Source organism: Chrysochloris asiatica, unplaced genomic scaffold (genome assembly GCF_000296735.1).
Source record: "Chrysochloris asiatica unplaced genomic scaffold, ChrAsi1.0 scaffold00068, whole genome shotgun sequence".
Classification (NCBI taxonomy): Eukaryota; Metazoa; Chordata; class Mammalia; order Afrosoricida; family Chrysochloridae; genus Chrysochloris; species Chrysochloris asiatica.
Genome location: NW_006408586.1, coordinates 3,237,547 through 3,254,546, shown reverse-complemented (window position 1 = coordinate 3,254,546; position 17,000 = coordinate 3,237,547).

Sequence of the window (17,000 nt, the reverse complement as noted above, 5' to 3'; positions counted from 1 at the left end):
ATATTATGTATAAGTATATATATATCCAAGTAGAACTTCCTGTAGGGTTTCCAATGTTCTGAACTTTGCAGAAGCCAACTGCCACATATTTCTTCAGAAGAGCACTGGTGGGTTTGAATTGCTCATCTATTGATTACTAATGTAGGAGTGCTTAATCACTGTATCTATTTGATAGAAGCCTAAATCAATGGCTCCTGTTTTTGTATTTGTTGTTGTTGTGAAGTGCCATCGAATTGGTTCTGACCCATAGCAACTCTGTATGAGGTTTTCAAGGAGCAGCTGGAGAGCTTGAACCGCCGACCTTCAAGTTCAAATGGCTTTGCAGTATGGCGCATTAACCCACAGCACCACACCAGGACAGGACAGTTTAATTCAGAATTCATATTTTTCATTTTGGTAGATAATTTCAAAACAGCTATTACACTAAATGAAGATTTTTCTAGAAATGTAGATGCAATTATACACGTTGTTATTGTTGTTAAATGCCGTAGAATCTGTTCCAACTCATAGCGACCCTCCATAGGGTTTCTGAGGAGCAGCTAGTGAGTAAGAACTGCCAACATTGGGGTTCAAACTGACTTTGCAGTCCAGTGCATTAACCCATAGCACCACACCAGGACTCCATGAGTAAATGTTTATACAGTATGCATAGCACTTCTCGATGTAAAGAAATAATATTAGAAGTAGGGAAACAGTTGAAGAAAAGGATTTATTTTATAATTCAATAAGAAATATAGCCTTGAATGTGTGTTGACAGCAGAGATGGGACAAAAGATAGAGTCTTTTAACATGAAGTAATTCCTTCTGCTCTCACAAGGACCCATTAAAGTATCAGCTACTACTGTCTCCATTTTACAGAAGAAAAGAGTTCATCACCCAGCTCTTCAGTGATGGAACCAAGATTTCATGACATTACAAATGACTGTGCAGGTAATTTATTGCAGTATGGATACTTGCAAATGGTTTGGATGGAACTCAAATTCAGTTCATGTTCCATTAAATAAGGCAACTGTGCCCATCACATGAAAAATGAAGTCTCTTTTGATTTTTTCAAAAGATCCAGGATGTCTAACACCAGTATTTTAAATGTCATAGTGAACACATACTTAATGAGTATGCAGGATTCTAGATGATTCCAAAATTTCTGTTTTAAGCAACTGGACATATATTGTTGCTATTTATTGTATGCAGTGAATATGTAAACATTTGGACATGGTTACTATATCAATTGTACTATGAAAATTAAAATATATATTGGCAACCTTAATTTTGATATATTTTGGATATTTATAAAGACCCAGTAGAGTAGGGAGGGTGCCTTCACTCTTTTCAAATTTGCTTTGTATGTGGGAGAGTGATATGGACTAATTAATATTAAGTGTTCCCTGCCTCTGAATGAGCTCAGCCAGTGAAGAGCACTAGCAGGTGATGAGAAGGCAGGAGGAATAAGACAAGGAAGGACATTTAACATCTTACTTAGTCATATTCCTTAGTCAACTTCAGAGATCCTACTAGATAGCCCTTATCACACAACTTACCCCTTTTTATTCCACAAACTGTTCCTCCTATTGCCCTTTTGGATATATGAACGGTCAGAACCATCTACTGTAATAACAAAGGAACTCTGGTAGCGTAGTGGTTATGAATTGGGCTGCTAACCTCAAGGTCAGCAGTTTGAAACTACCAGCTGTTCTGCGGGAGAAAGATGAGGCTTTTTGCTTCGGTAAAGATTTACAGCCTCGAAAACCCAGTGCAGGGTCACTATGAGTCAGAACCGACTCCACGGTACTTAACAACAACAACTGTTAATAACATGGTGCTAAACTATACTTCGAGGAGCTCTGGTAGCGTAGTGGTTACGAATCGGGCTGCTAACCTTAAGGTCAGCAGTTTGAAACTACCAGCTGCTCTGTGGGAGAAAGATGAGGCGTTCTGCTCCCGTAAAGATTTACAGCCTCGGAAACCCTGTACAGGGTCGCTATGGGTCGGAACCGACTTGATGGCACTTAACAACAACAACTAACTATACTTCTGGTCTTTTTACACAATCTTCACTTATGTATGAATATACCTTTTATTATATTCTCCTCAAATTACTCAAATTGAGCAATTATCTCTTTTTTTTTTTTAACATGGTGGTGGTGGTGGTGGTTATGTGCCACAGAGTCAGTTCTGACTCATAAGGACCCTGCATAGTGTTTCCGAAGCTGTAAATCTTTATGGGAGCAGAAAGCCTCATCTTTCTCTCATGGAACAGCTGATCTTGAGGTTAGCAGTCCAATTCGTAACCACAACACTACCAGAGCTCCATACATAGTACCAATTATTCCCTAATTACTCTCCAAAGAGATTCCAGATCCTATAACTGATAAGGTCAGTTTTAGACTTTATCAATAGACTTTGAGTACATGATGGGAGTATTAAAAAATTCTAAACTTTTATAATTTCAAATGAGGGGAAATACATTACAGGTGGAGAACAACCTGTGCAAAAACAGAAAACAGTAATAAATAAAGGAAAGTTGAAGGAACTACAAATAGATTCTTGCTGTCATCTCACTGGAATGGTCAAAAGTGAGCTTCTATGGTAGCCAGGAGATGAGACCATAAAGAAGGAAAGAGTGGTGCTCATCAAGCAACTACACTTTTGGATTTTATCAGTCACATAAGCCTGAGCGAGTAGAAAATTTAACTTGATTTCCAAAAGCTTGATGAAAATCACACAATAACTTTGATTTTAAAGACAGTAATATGTATGCACACATTTACATACATTTTCTCTGCAATCATGCCTCCATTGTATACGTATTGATAGGGCAGAGTGCAGTTACATAGCTCCACGTTAAGAGAAAACTAAATATTCTACTAGCAAGTTTTAAAGTACAAATAGTTGAATGCTAGTGGGCATGGTTTTAAATTCATACTGGCATTCTTTTGACATATTTGTGTTCTGTTTTGCTTTGTCTTTTTTACTGTTAATATACTCATCCATCTATTCCTTCTTTATTATTGCAAAGTTATTTGGTGATATCATGTGACAATTTTGAGCCTTGGGTACTTTAAAGGTTACCTGTTAAATTCCAGTTTTACCTCACTAGATCTTAAAAAAAGTGGTGCTACTTATTGGCATAATACAATTATAAAATTCATCATTAATGCTACAAACTGGTTTATAGCATTAATGATGAATTGTATAAGTAGTACTCTAACTTTGTTTAGTGAAACAGAACTAAAACAAGCTTTACAATGTCTAGACTTATAATTCAAACCATATTTACCAACTTTTCTCACAATGGTATGATTTTGATTTTCTCTTTTCCAGAATCTTATTTTAGCAGTTGAGAAGTCCTGGCCTTGTGAAAAAGAAATTGAGGGTGTTAAGTTGATAAATTCTGTTATGATGGTGAATGAAATTAACTATTATGAAAAAATAGTTAATCATCAGGAAAGGATATTTTCTTTTAGTTGACCCGAAAATCCTTCCAATTCTGCACATAAGTACATTTTTAAGGGACTCCTTTATTCAATCATTTCTTCTAGATCCTGAGTGTATAGGAACTGAGAATCCATTTAGGAAATCTGAACAATATAATTGTTATAATGATTCTAACAAAATATGGTCACTCTGCCCATGGAAGCAGTAGTCAAGAAATTAAAAAATGTATTGGGTAAATCTATTTTAAAATCCTTTTTTAAAGTGTTCAAGACTAAGATGTCACTTTGAGTACTAAGGTGCACCCAAGACTTTGTATTTTCAATCATTTCATATGAATGTGAAAGTTGTGCAATGAATAAAGAAGACCAAAGAAGAATTGATCAATACAAATTATGTTGTTGGAAAAGAATACTCAGTATAACATGGGCTAGGAAAGAAATATAGCTAGAATTCTCCTTACAAGCAAGTATGGTGATACTTAGTCTCACTTTGGACATGTTACCATTTGGAACCAGTCCCTGGAGAAGAACATCTTGCTTGGTAAAGTAGAGGGTCAGCAAACCAGAGTAGGACTCATTAGGATGGATCGACAGACACAGTGGGTACAACAATGGATTTTAACAGAGTAATAATTATAAGCATGGCAAAGGCAGCATTTGGTTCTGTTACGTAGGGTCTCTATGAGTCAGCAGCAACTCAACAACAACAATAGCAACTGCCTTTACTGGGATATTAGATTTATCTGCTAATTTTTAGGGTTAGCTTTATCTTCTTTGTAAATGATACAGGTCAACACTTGATCTTGTTTTCACATTTCTATACTGAGTATTGACCTATTTAAGGGGGAAAAGACCCTAAATTCAAATACATTTTATTGAGACCCCATTATTAAGTTTTAAACAAAGACAAATTATTTATCATATGGATGAGAGAGACCATCAGCATGAACCCATAATGGTGTTATGATGGAGATCATCCTGTGCACTAAGAGAAAAGAGTAAGAGATACAGGAAGGTTGAGGGAACTACAAATAGATCTTTGCTGTCACATGGTTAATTGTAGAACATGAAAAACAAGAAAATTGTAACAAAATCTTGATTGGAAGTACATCAATTCCTCTCTGTTGCAGGTGGGACCATGATTGCCAATTAGAAAAACAGGATTGGTTATGGGGCCCTCAATCACCTGGTCACTTGATGTTCAGGATGTGATTCATGACCATGAGGTCCTGGTACAATTTCCCAAAAACACACCCAGATAAGCCTCCTGAGGCAAGATTGTCCATCCCTGTACTGGCTACCCACTCCACACTTCCATCAAGTCAACTCTGACTCATACTGACTCTATATACGTTTTCTGAGATAGTGACTCTTTACGGGAGTAGATAATCTCATGCTTCTCCAATGGAGCCTAACCCACCACACCACCAGAACTCCTTCTGGGCTGATTAGAGGAGTTGCAATCTTTCAAATATATTATCTGAGGTTAAAGCTTCTTACTTTGCTGGATAATGATTAGAAGGAATTCAAATTGAAGGCAAATTTATATCAAGGCAGAAAATTGAGTTAAAAGCTCTCACTGTACAGTACAGCCTTCAGTAAACCAAACATGTAAAAGTTAAGCTCTAATACAAACCAAAGGAATAATATTAGAAGTTGAAATGATATATCTATAATAACACAGAGTTCTGACTAGAGTGTTAATTGATTGTTTCATCTAATGTATTTCCACATTTATTTTAGTAGTGTAATGAACTTATCTGAAAAAAAAACAAAGAAACCCATAATATTGGTAAAATAATTAAATGAATTCTCTTTTAGTCTACATGGCCTCTTGTCAATGGGATATTAAATCAATCTTTTTGTCTCCATAATATATTTTCCTTTAATATTTTGGTATATGTAATCTTTAAGTTGGATCTGGAGACCACAATGTTGGATATAGCTTATTTGCGGGTTTATAAATGAAAGGAGGAGTCCTGGTGAGGCACTGTGGGTTAATGCACTGTACTGTCAAGTCATTTTGAATCACAAGGTTGGCGGTTCAATCTCACCAGTTGCTCTGCAGAAACCCTATACAGGCTTCCTACGGGTCGCAACTGACTCATTGGCACTTAACAACAAGCAAATGAAAATATAATGTTTTCAAATAAAGAGAGGATAAGAAAATGTAAAATTTTGAGTACTCTTACCAACTTAAATTGGCTATTATTTTTGCTAAGAAGGAAGTAGAAACAAAGAGGCTGACAAAAATAAATTATAAAATTCAATAAAAGTTACTTTTTCTAGTTAGATAAAAAAGTGAAAAACAAAGAACTAATTTAGGACATTATGCTGTGAAATAAATTCTCAGGGGAGGAAACAGTTGAATGTCAAAGATCTAATCAGATAAAATTAAAATAAACTAGATCAAAGAGCTAAAAATGTGTATTATTAGACTAATACTTCCCAATAATGTAGAACACAAAAATGGCAAAAAAAATTTTTAAGTAAATGTCTCCCCCTTATACATCTCTTTAGCACATTAGGAAACTGATCCTTAAAAAGGCTATTTTTATTTTAATGAACTCAGCACTTCAGAAACTTGACACCCCAAGCTGACTAAAACTGAGAATATCAGAAATTCCATCTGCATTTAGAATTGTTGTTGTTAAGTGCCAGCGAATCAGTTCCAATCCATAGCAACCCTGTACAGGGTTTCCGAGGCTGTAAATCTTTATAGGAGCAGAAAGTCTCATCTTTCTCCTGCAGAGCTGGCTGATAGTTTTGAACTGCTGACCTTAAGGTTCATAGCCTGATTAATAACTACAAAGTAATTTTCATTTGTATAAGAATGGAAATCTTGGATGTTGATGAATCATATCATTCCAGATTTATGATTTTTCTATGCTTAAATTTGTTTGCTTTTATGAATTTCCATTAAAACAAAGTGTATGTGCACTCAATGGGGCAGTGGTTGTTTAATAGAATTCTCACATTCTTGGCAGGTGACTCAAGTTTAATTCCAGGCCAATGCACCTCATGTACAGCTGCTACCTGACTCTGTCAGTGGATGTTTGTGTTTCTATGTGGTTGAACAGGTGTTTGCAAAGGCTCTAAATTAAGAACGATTAATAAGCCTATTTCTAAAACATCAGCCAATTATAAGTCACAAAGATTCAATCTTATGGTTCATGGGATCACCATAAGTGGACAGTAGCTAACAAGGGACCAATAAGGAAAAACCATTAGGACATTCCTTTATATTAGCAACTAAAATGAAGAGGGAAATACCATTGTTGTTACGTGTCACTGACTGGGTTCTGAGTCATAGCAACCGTGTATAGGGTTTCTGAGACTTGTAAATTTTTACTGGAGCAGAAATCCTTATCCTTCTTCCAAGGAACAGCTGGTGGGGACGAATCACCATCCTTGTGGTTAGTAGTCCAGTGCTTATCCTACGGAGCCACAATGCTCCCAGACAATAGCATTGTTGTTTTTAAGTGCCATTGAGTCCATGACAACTCATAGCTACCCTGTATAGGGTTTCCAAGGTGTCACTTGTTGTTGTTGTTATTGTTAAGTGTTGTTGATCCGGGTTTCCAAGGAGCAGCTGGTAAATTTGAATCCTCGATTTTACCGAGCAACCGACTTTGCAATCTTAGCATTAATCCGCAGCGACACACCAGGACTCTGAGGAGAGACTGGTGGGTATGAATAGCCAACCTGGGGTTTACCAGTCTTGTTGTTGTTGTTGTTAAGTGTCGTTGAGTCGGTTCTGACTCATAGCCACCCTGTATAGGGTTTCCGAGGAGCAGTTGGTGAGCTTGAACTGCCAACCTTGCAGTTCAAACGACTTTGAAGTCCGGCACTTTAACCCACAGCGACACACCAGTACCTGTCTTATTGGAGTCCTGGTGTGGCGCTGCAGGTTAATGCGCCGGACTGCAAAGTTGCATTGGACTGCAAGGTCGACTGTTCAAGCTCACCAGCTTCTTCTCAGAAACCCTATACAGGGTTGCTATGGTTTGGAACTGATTCGACGGCATTTAACAGCAACAACCTATCTTATTTAGCCTTTGTGTGGTGCTGTGGGTTAATGCGTTGGACTGCAAAAGTCTATTTGAACTGCAAAGTTGAAGGTTCAAGCTCGGACAGCACTTAATGGCAACAACAACCTATCCAATAGTGCCACACCAGGACTCTGAAAATACCATTCTTATAGTTTAAAATTGATAGAATATTGGCAGTATAGCGTAGTGGTTACGAATCGGGCTGTGAACCACAAGGTCAACAGTTCGAAACTACCAGCTGCTCCCGGGAGAAAGATGAGGCTTTCTGCTCCCGTAAAGATTTACAGCCTCGGAAACCCTGTTCAGGGTCGCTATGGGTCGGAACCGACTCGACGGCACTTAACAACAACAACATATTCTCTACTCAGTGTATCTAATATTTCTTCAACTTGTGACCTAGTACTTAAAAGAACTAGGTGCTTGGCATTAGAAGAGGCTTCTATTGGTTTTTTAAAAAGATGACTTCCAATAGTTTAGTTCCCTAGCCAGCAAACCACAAGAAACCTATAGACATCCACCTTCCTTCCTCCACTTACCTCTCACAGCAAGCTATCAGGAAGAATATTCACACAGGCTAGTCCACAAAATATCCATAGAATAAGATGTTAAAGCAACTCATATTTTGTGATGAGCAAAACAGTGTTTCAGATATCTTGTCTTTGTCTTGGGTTGGGTTTTGTATGACTTTGTAAATGTCAAACAATTTGAATTCTCTTGTAAATTCCTGTAAGCACCCTGAACGTTTCCTATCATTGCAGTGCTTTAGTAAATTCTTACCAGGTGCTGCCTGATGCTAGATTGTTTTCACCCTTCAATAAACTCTAATTTTAACAGAATTTACTTTGCTTTTTGACAAATTTTGTACTTGGATATTATTGTCTAGATGCCAACATTATCATTCACAGACATATTTATTTTGAAATATCTTTAAAAATACCAACATTTTCATCTTTTAATTTTATAGACAAAATCAAATAAATTCTAGTTATATCAATAAAAAGTTGGTAAGTTGTTTTTTGTTGTTTTTTTCTTGCTGCTGTTCAAGAACTGGGCTGTAAAAACCAAGTAGCATAATTTAAGCATACCATAGTTTTATATGAATTTCATACTGATATTTAAAATACAAATATCTTACACCAAAATTTACTACTTACTTTTAAGTGCAGATAACAATATTATTCTGAGATGTTGGTGGGAAAATTGTTAAGCTATTCCTTTATATTATCAACTAAAATGAAGAGGCAAATATGACAAAATAAATTGTCTACAATATGCATAATGGTAATATCTATAAATATCATGTTTGGTAAAGTGGATGGTTAGAGAAGAAGAGGAAGGCCCCCTAAGTGATGGATTGGCAAAGTGGCAACATCAATGGGCTGAAGTGTAGCAATGATTGTGAGGTTGGCCCAGGATTGGGCAGTAGTGTTTCCTTCTGTTGTGCAGACGGATGCTATGAGTTGCAAATGACTTGATGGCACCTAACAACAACAACAACAATAATATATAAATTGAAAATAGCAACCTAGACATTTTGCTCATCACTCATCGGTCAGTAGTCGTACTGTGGTGGCTTGCAGATTGCTGTGATGCTTGAAGCTATGCCACCAGCATACTAAATACCGGCAGGGACAATCATGGTGAACAATTTTCAGCTGAGCTTCCAGCTTAAACCAGACCAGGAAGAAGGAGATGCAGATCACTTATTAATATTTAGCCACTGAAAATCTTATGAATAACAGTGGAATACTATCAAATAGCACCAGAATATTAAATATTGAAACATTATGAATGGCACCAAAATATTATCAGATATAGGGATGGATGATGAGCTGCTTAGGTTGGAAGGCATTCAAAATACTACTGGGGAAAAGCTACCTCCTCAAGTAGAGTTCACTGTTATGACACAAGCTTTTCATTTGCTGATGGGACAAAACTTAAAATGAGGAAAACCAGCTATAAATACCCATTAATAATTGAAATATGGAAAGTATGAAGCATGAGTTTAGGAAAATTAGAATTTATCAAAAGTGAACTGGAACTCACAAACATAAATATCTGAGGCACTACTGAGCTAAAATCCACTGGCTTTGTTTACTCTGAGTCTAACAATCATATTATTTCCTACACTGAGAATGACAAACTTAAGAGAATTGACATCACAGCCATAATAAAAAATAACATTCCAAGATAAATCTTGAAGTATATTGTGGTTCATGATAGGATAATAACCATATATCAACAAGGAAGACAGTTAATACTACTATTATTCAAATTTATGCACCAACCACTAAAGCCATTGAAGATGAAATTGAAGAATTCTACCAAATTCTTCTTCCTGAAATTGATCAAACATGAAACCAAGATGTACTGGTAATTACTGGTGATTGAGAGGCAAAGGTTGGAAACAAACATAAAGGATCAATAGTTGGAAAATACAGCATTGGTGATCAAAATGATATTGGAGATCAAATGATAGACTTTTGCAAGGCCAATGACTTCTACATTGCAAATACCTTTTTTTAAACAACATAAAAGACGACTATACAAATAGATGAAATCCAAATAAATCAAATTGACTACATCTGTGGAAAGAAATGGTGAAAGATATAAAGCAAGGTCAGGGGGCTGACTGTAAAATAGATCATTAGTTGCTCATAGGTAAGTTCAGGCTGAAGTTGAAGAAAATTAAAACAAGTCCACAAGAGCCAAAATATGATCTTGAACATATCCACTTGAATTTAGAAACAATTTAAAGAACAGATTGATTCATTAGACACTAATGGCTGAAGACCAGAATAGTTGTAGAAAGACAACAAGAACATTATACAAGTAGAAAGCAAAAGACCATTAAGAAGACTAAATAAAGAAGGAAAAAAACAAAATGGATATCAAGAGATTCTGAAACTTATTCAGAAATGAGGAGGAAAAAGAGCTGAACAGAAAATTTCAAAGGGCAGCTTGAGAAGACAAAGTAATGTGTCATAATGAAATATGCAAAGACCTGGAGCTAGAAAACTCAAAGGGAAGAACATGTTCAGCATTCTCCAGCTGAAAGAACTGAAGAAAAAATTGTAGCCTTGACTTGAAATATTGAAGAATTCTATGGGAAAATATTGAATGATGCAGAAAGCATTAAAAGACAATGGAAGGAATACGCATAATCATTGTACTCAAAAGAAATGGTAGATGTTCAACCATTTAAAGAGGTAGCATATGATCAAGAGCCAATGATAGTGAGGGAAGAAGTCCAAGGTGCACTGAAGTCATTGTCCAAGAACAAGGCTCCAGGAACAAATGAAATACATATTGGAATCTTTCAACAATCTGATGAAGCACTTGAGGCACTCATTCATCAATGCGAGGAAATTTCTAAGACAACTAGCTACCTTGTCCCCTGATTGGAAGAGATTTATATTTGTGTTCATTCCAAAGAGAAGGGACCAAAGGGAATGCAGAAATCATAGGACAATATCATTAATACCACATACATGCAATATTTTGTTAAAGATATTTCAAAAATGGCTGCATCAATACATTGACAGGGAAATTCCAGTGGTTCAAGCCAAGTTCAGACAAGGCCTTGGAAAGAGATACCACTGCTGACAAAAGGTGAATTTTGGCTGAAAGCAGAGAATAGCAAAAATACATTTGTCTGTACTTTATTGGCTGTGCAAAGCTTTCAACTGTGTGGATCATGACAAGCTTTGGATAATCTCACAAAGAATGGGTATACCAGAACACTTAATTATGCTCCTGAGGAATGTGTACATAAATTAAAACTTATTTGGAAGCCAGGATACCCAGACTTCAACTCTCATACTTCAGATATATTATCAGGAGGTACTTATTTTATGTATACTTAATTATGCTCATGAGGAACGTGTACATAAATATAAGAGTTAAGGAACTTGTACATAAATTAAGAGTTCAAATAACTGGACACAGGCACACTGAATGGTTTAAAATCAAGAAAGATGTATGCCAGGGTTTTATTCTTTCACCATAATATTCAATCTGTCTGGTAAGCAAATAGAGAAACTGGATTATATCAAGAAGGTGTCATCAGGATTGGAGGAAGACTCATTAACAACTTGCAGTATGCAGATAATACCACCTTATTTGCTGAAATTGGAGATGACTTGAAACACTTATGAAGATCAAAGACCTCAATCTTCAGTATGTGTTGCATCTTAATGTAAAACAAACAAAAATTCTCACCACTGGACCTATAAATAACATCATGATAAAGGGAGAAAATATTGAAATTGTCAAAGACTTCAAGCTAACAGCAGTCAAGAAATCAAATAACGTATTGTGCTAGGCAAATCTGCTGCACAAAACCTCTTTAAAGTGCTCAAGAGTAGAGATGTAAGTTTGAGGTCTAATGTACGTGTGACCCAAGCCATGGTATTTTCAATAGTCTCACATGCATGTGAAAATTGGATAATCAATAAGGAAGACCATAGAAGAATTGATACATTTGAGTTATGGTGTTGGAAAAGAATATTAAAAGTACCATGGACTGCCAAAAAACCAAATCTGTGTTGGAAGAAGTATAGCTAGGATGCTCCTTGGAAGCCAGGATGGCCAGACTTCATCTCTCATACTTCAGACATATTATCAAGAGGTATTAGTTCCTGGGGAAGATCATCTTGCTTGGTAAAGTGCAGGGATAGCTAAAAAGAGAAAGACTTCTAATGAGATGGTTTGGTACAGTGGCAACAGCAATGGGCTCAAGCTTAACAATGATGGTGAGGCTGTTACAGGACTGGACAGTGTTTCATTTTGTTGTGCTTAGGGTCCCTATGAGTAATAAACACCTAACAACCACCACAACAACAATAATACCTTTTACATCCTAATGGTGAAGTGAAAATATCCAGATGTAATATTTTTATTTAATTAATGCTATTTTATGTGATTGTCAGTATGATTATCAGAGAAATTGCTACAAATTTAATAAGAATACTACATGTGCTTTTATCATTTACCTGAACTCTACTGTTTTATTGTAAATCACATGAATAAGAATTAGACTTAATAGCTTTGTATATATTAATTAAAAAATGCTTGTTTAGTTCACTATTTTTAAAAATGATCTTTGGATATACTTCTAAGTGGACTAAAAAATGAGATGAGAAAAAAATACATTTAAATTGTATAGATTTTCAAAAAAATTATGATGTGGTCTCATTATATTTAAATCTGTGTGAAAGTAGATCTATAATAATTTATTTTGGTTTCAAATAAATCACAAGGCTGAAATTTTTAGAGATGCATACTGCCACATCTTTCTCTATCAGAGTGGCTGGGCAATTCAAGCCAAAAGCCTATTGGCTAGTAGTCAAAGTTTTAACCACTGTGGCACCAGGATTCCTTTTGGAGGAAGAATACATTTCCAATTGATTTGTAATTGAAGCTTCTTGTTGTTGTTAACTCGGTTCCTGCTCACAGCAACCTATTTAGGTTTTCCGAGGAGTGGCTGGTGGGTTTGAACAAGCAACTTAGGAGCTCAAACTGACATTGCAATCCTGCGCATAAATCCTGTTTGTTGTTGTTGCTGTTAAGTACCGTGGAGTGGTCCTGACTCATAGTGACCCTGCACAGGGTTTCTGAGGCTGTATATCTTCACGGGAGCAGAACGCCTCATCTTTCTCTTGTAGAACCGCTGGTAGTTTCTAACTGCTGACCTTGAGGTTGGCAGCCCGACTTGTAACCACTACGCTACCAGAGCGCCTTCATATTTAATTCAATAAATTAAATGAACTGCATTATACTACAATCATATCAAAAAGATAATTTGACAGCAATTGTTTATTTTCTCTCAAAAATAGTGACTCCTTATAGGGTTGTTAAGATTCAGAATTGACTTGTAGCAATGCGTTTGGTTATAAGACAAAGCAGAACTGTCCCATAGGATTTACAAGTTCGTAATTTTAACAGAAGCAGACCACCGCATCTCTTTCCCACAGAGGGCATGGTGGATTTGAACCCGAGACCTTTCTATTCGCATTAGAGTGTTTTCCATTCCATTGGAGTGTGTTAGCTATTGTAACACTACAGTGCTTCAGTACAGCAACGAGTATTCGGTTACGAATCCTAACGATGCTGTATAGAGTTTCCAAAGCTGGGAACAGAAAGCTTAATCTTTTTCCTGCTGAGCAACATGTGAGCTCAAACCACATACCTTGAGGTTGCAGTTTAGTGCTTATCTTACAAAGCCACCATACATCCTTCAATTATACTAAGTAGTAGTAGTTGTTGTTGTTGTTAAGTGCCGTTGAGTCAGTTCTGACCAATAGCGACCCCGTATAGGGTTTCCGAGGATCAGCTGGTGAGCTTGAACCGCCACCTTGCAGTGCAAACGGCTTCGGCTTCGCAGTCTGGGGCATTAACCCACAGCGCCACAGCAGGACTCCATATTAAATGTTGTTGTTGTTGTTGTTGTTATTAAGTGCCATCAAGTTCGTACAGACTCATACAGGGTTTCTGAGGAGCTACTCGTGGGTTTGAACCCACGACCTTGCTGTTCAAACCAATCTTACAGCCCAGACCAGGACTCCAAATATTAAGTAGGAGTAAAGAAAAGTGTTTACCAATCGGGCTTCTAATCGCAGGGTGGGCAGTTTGAAACTACCAGCTGTTCCGTGGGAGAAAGATGAGGCTTTCTGCTCGCGTAAAGACTTACATCCTCGGAAACCCTGTGCAGGGTCGCTATGAGTCGGAACCGACTACACCGCACATAACAACAACAACAACAAAGAAAAGTATAAGGAGCTCTGGTAGCGTAGTGGTTACAAATCGCCTCAAGGTCAGCAGTTCGAAACTACCAGCGGTTCCGGAAGAAAGATGAAGCTTTCTGCTCCCATAAAGATTTACAGCCTCAGAAACCCTGTGCAGGGTCACTATGAGCAGGAACCAACTCCACGGTACTTAACAACAACAACAAATAAAAGTATAATTACCCTACAGATGAGGACCTATTTCATATCCTTTACTCATCCTATAATAATCCTGTTGAAAAGTGGCGCTGGTGGATGTATGCATAGGGTCGTCTTATTTTCACTTCTCATTCAACAATGCTAAATTCAGCCTTCACAATGGTTGAACTTGGTGTGAAACTTGAAGTTTCTGAGTACTCTGAAAAATGGCATCAGATGGTTTTTATTTAACTCAATAGACCATGTTTCCTTGAAATACATATTTTTTGTTTCATTACCAAATTATAGACTATAAATGGTTTGACTCTGGGTTTTCTATTAAATCATTGACCCATTTCTGATTTAAAATTTTTGTTTGCCTCTCTTTCAAACTTATTTGATGGCAATGAATATGCAAACCCAGGGGGTATAACATACTGACATGCTCATAGTAGGTAGTTAATAAACATGCATGCAATGAATAAAATTTTTTAACTTAATAGATATTAATATGAATGTTGAAGGAGTTTATAGTGAATATTCTACTAAATTCCAAAAGCAATTGTGCTGTAAAAATGCAAGCATATCTTTTGCCTTTGCTAAACTTTAATCATAAAGTTATAACAAATGTTTTAAGTACTTTATAACATTTTATTAGAGTTTTATGAGAAGAACTCAATAAGAAAGTACACAGTTGCAAAAATATGATAGACTGAGTGGTATTTTTTTTCATTTGGTGAAACAAGAGCATTGGTTTTATGTAATGTTACATGGATATGCATTTTTGGTTGAATTAAACAATTTTAGTGAATAAAAACAATGCTAAAATGTTGATGTGTATTCAAGAATCATATATCTGATTTGCATTTGATATACAATTGTCATCTCTGTAGTATCCACATAGTTTTATATTATTAGAAATGCTTGGAAATAATTTGTTGTATTGAAATTAATTAGGAATACATTTCCATTCATTTTCAATTACCCACCCTGATAAAGGTGTCGCTGTGGGTTAATGTGCCAGACTGCAAAGCTGTTTGAACTGCAAGCTCGATGGTTCAAGCTCACCAGCTGCTCCTCGGAAACCCTATACAGGGTCGCTATGGGTAGGAACTGACTCAATGGCACTTAACAACAACAACAACAACAACCCTGATAAAGGTAGAAAACAAAGTGGCTTAAATCAACATCAGCAAACATTTCAGAAATCTGACATTGTACACAGGAGAGTAAAGAACAAAAACAAGCAAAATTCAAACTATTCAAAGTGAATGATCAATTCCTATACAATAAAGTTGCATAATAAGGCTGAAATTAATGATCTAATTTATAATAAATTCAACAAAAATAAAAAAGTCAAGTACAGTACTTGAATATTCTTGTGCATAATAACTTTTACTTTTTTTTTTTTAGAAATGGTTCCTTTGGAAATACTGTATAGTTCTAAATATTTGTTTGAATGTATTTACTCCTAAAATACTGCTCAGTAAATTAATGATAATGTTTCTTATTGTATTTAAAATTGTTTAAACAACTTTATGGTTGTTGTTAAGTGCCATTGAGTCGGTTCTGACCCATAGCAACCTTGTATAGGGTTTCTGAGGAGCAGCTGGTGTGCTTGAACCTCCAACCTTGCAGTTCAAATGGCTTTGCCATCTGGCACATTAACCCACAGCACCACACCAGGACTCCAATTTTATGGTACTTTCATCTAAAAGAGAAACAAATTATTTTCTTTTGTTTATCTTAGTTCATATCTTGATAAAATTTCCGTATTCCTTGGTTCTATAGTAAATATTTTACATTAGTAATATCTAGATAAAAAACATTGTTATTGCTGTTAATTGTCATGGAGTCGATTCTGACTTATAGCTACTTAGTGTAGGGTTTCTGAGAAGCAACCGGTTGGTTTGAACTGCTGACCTTGTGGTTTGCAGTCCAGTGCTGATACTATATTCCCACAGCAGGAATCCAAGCAAAAATTCTGCTAACATTGTGGTTATTCATCGGCTCAAAAGTACCAGCTGTTCCAAGAGAAAAAGATGAGGTTTTCTGCTCTTGTAAAGATGTATAGCCTTGGAAACTCTCTATAGGGTTGCTATGAATCTGAATTGGCTTGTAACCACCACCAACACCATACTTGTTCTAGGAGCCCTGGTGCAGCCCTTAGGGTTATTGTACTGAACTACAAGTTATTGTACTGAACCCAAAAGGTCAGTGGTTCCAACTCACCAGCCACTCCTAAGAAATCCTATACAGGTTGGCTATGAGTCAGGACTGACTTGACAGTACTTAACGACAACAATGTACTTAATAATAACAATTCTAGGAGACCTGGTATAGTGCTGTAGAATAAGCTCTAGACTGCTAGCTGCAAGATTTGATGTTCAAACTCACCTGCTACTCCTTAGAAATCTTATACGGGGCCACTATGAGTCGGAAGTGACTCAATGGCACTTAACAACAACATACTTATTCTAAAGTTTTCCCATTGTATGAATTATACTTAACATATTTTTTTTCTTTTTATTGTGAATTGGATTTACAGAACAATTCAGTCTTCTACTCAGCAGTTCATAGTTTAGATTTTT